Source organism: Aythya ferina (assembly GCF_964211825.1).
Source record: "Aythya ferina genome assembly, chromosome: 7".
In the NCBI taxonomy this organism is placed as follows: domain Eukaryota; kingdom Metazoa; phylum Chordata; class Aves; order Anseriformes; family Anatidae; genus Aythya; species Aythya ferina.
This window is the reverse complement of record NC_140302.1, coordinates 5,090,006-5,092,266: the sequence shown is the minus strand read 5'-3', so window position 1 is coordinate 5,092,266 and position 2,261 is coordinate 5,090,006. Positions and strand designations below refer to the sequence as shown.

At 49.0% G+C, this 2,261-nt stretch overlaps 1 protein-coding gene across 2 annotated transcripts in view; it reads right to left on the bottom strand.

The window, feature by feature from the left end:
• The window catches only part of COL13A1 (collagen type XIII alpha 1 chain), a 93,293-nt gene that overhangs the window by 5,730 nt on the left and 85,302 nt on the right, over nt 1-2,261 (bottom strand). The gene's annotated exons all lie outside the window — the stretch shown is intronic.

The window sequence follows — 2,261 nt, the reverse complement described above, 5'->3', positions numbered from 1 at the left end:
CTTGAAGGGGCAGACAAATGATTTCACGTGAAACGGGCCAGCTGGAAAAACAGCACTCAGCAGTGACAACGACCTGGTCCCTGGTTTCAGCAGGGAGAGGCCCTGAAACCAAACTGCTGGATTTGGAGCGGCACAAGCCCAGCCTCTGCTAGGCGGGTTTTTCTTGAAATGCAAGGCAGGTAGGGTTGGGAAGAGCAGCTGATCGGTGCAATTCCCCTCTGACTCACAGCCTCGGGTTGACCCAAAGTGGCTGGGGAGATCTCTACCCACAGCCTACAGCGATTTCAGATTTTATGACTACAAGGGGCTGTCTACTTCAGGTAAGAAACAAAAAATGAGTTTTTGCCAAGGTATAAAAGGGGCTACTGGTTTTCAAACTGAAGCAGAAATTAAACGAATTTTCAAGTGATTAGATTGTGATCTGAAACATCAGTCTCAAAAAAACTTTAAAATGCTTTTTGCTGAATTAATTCCAGCTTTTAAGGGAGCCCAAAAGGAAGCCTTGGGAAGTCATAAATTGTACTGCCACGTACATGTGCACCTAGGAATTACGCTGGGGCAAAGCTGGAGGTAGGGAACATCAAATCAAGCCCTTTTGGTCAGACTCCTCCCTTGCATTTCGCTGATACAAATCAGGTACTTGTAAAAGTTGTGGCAATTACATTTCAAGGTCCCCTCTGCCTCAGGCAAAAGGTTTCTCTCCCACAAACATATCCCCTAAAAACCAGCCCAAGAAACCAAAACAGGCAGGGGATCAGCTTGAGACTCCTAGAGGAGCCTTCAGCAGCTGCGTTAAGACAACACAACGCACACGTGCTTCTTTTACTTTCAGATGAGGCAAACCCAAGCAAAGTCCCATGCAGCACAGTCACAAGGGCTACAAAACAAAAACGCGCCACAGACAGCAAAGGGAACAAGAAGTATTGGCAGGTTCTTCCATGGACCTGTCGGTTTCTGAGAGTTAACTACAGCCAGCGTTTTGAGAAAGGACTGAAACATTCAAACCAACAACCTCGTGGGCCACATGCTACAAGAGCAGAGAAACTCCCTGCTGCCACCACCATCACCTTTCAAAACCAGCACTGTAGCTGGGGGGGCTTTTATTGCTTTGTGTTCAACAGGTGTGTAACTAAAACACCAGAGCTGTGTGGCATCCTTGCTTAAATGAGTTCTGTTCTTGGCTGAGCTTCACAGCTGCAGAGCTTTGTACCAACAAGCTGGGTCCTAAATCAGTGAGAGACCTCACTGAGAACACAAACGAGAATCCCTCAGTGCTCTGCAGTTCGTTTTCTTTCACAGCCATGTCAGCTCCAGTACCCCTAGCATCTCATGAAAACATCACGCATGGAAAAGTTTCACCCACAGCACAATGTTGGCATAAGAAGAAATGCTTGTGAAGATCGCAAATTAGTCTAGGTTGAAAGTTACAGGGAGCTTCCTGACTGCGAGAGCAATCTGAGCGGGGAGCAGCCTGTAGGCACGGGATGCGGGGGGTAGAAACCTCACTGCTTTTTAGCTGAAGCTTGAAACGTTTCTGGCAGGGCGAGGTGACAAACGGCTTTCGGTCAGACAGGGGCTGGGCTCTGCTCCTGGGGGCCTTTTCCTCTGCACACCAGAGGGGCACGAACCCTGCGGTCGTGGTGCTCTGTGGGGCTAACAGGCTTCGTGCAGGCAGCTGGCACACAACCAGCTCGCAGCTTGAAGCCAGCTGAGGAGTGAGCGCAGGAGGTGCTCATCATCACTTCAGCTGGCACAGCCCGTGGCACTGCTGGAACCGTGGGGGTAAAAACCAGACGGCAGCAGCACAAGGGTACTGATAGGGAGGATTTTTAAGTACTGAAAGCAGCTCTGTGTCCCCCTGGAAGCCCCAGGGTGCAACCTGCCCTTCACCCTTTGTGAACGACCAAGGAAAGCGGACGTGTTTTAGGGAACAGATTTAGGCTTCCACGCTTTTGCTAATTTTGTAAGAAAAGCACTTTGTGATGTTCCTTAGTCTGATGATGTGGTTTTTTCTTGTTGGGTAACAGGCTTGAGACACTAACAGTGGCAGGACAGGAAGGGTAGTTAGGGGGTACCACACAGGTTAGGACACACTGCAAATTTGCATGCGGCTTTGGTTAGCATTAAAGGAGCCACGGGGCTCAGTTTATCTCATAACCATTCATCAGGATATCATCGAGGTGTCTGCCATCTGCTTAACTTTAAACGAAGCTTTAATCAGGCTAGTTGCAGGCCTACAACTCAGAAAGATGTCTGAATTC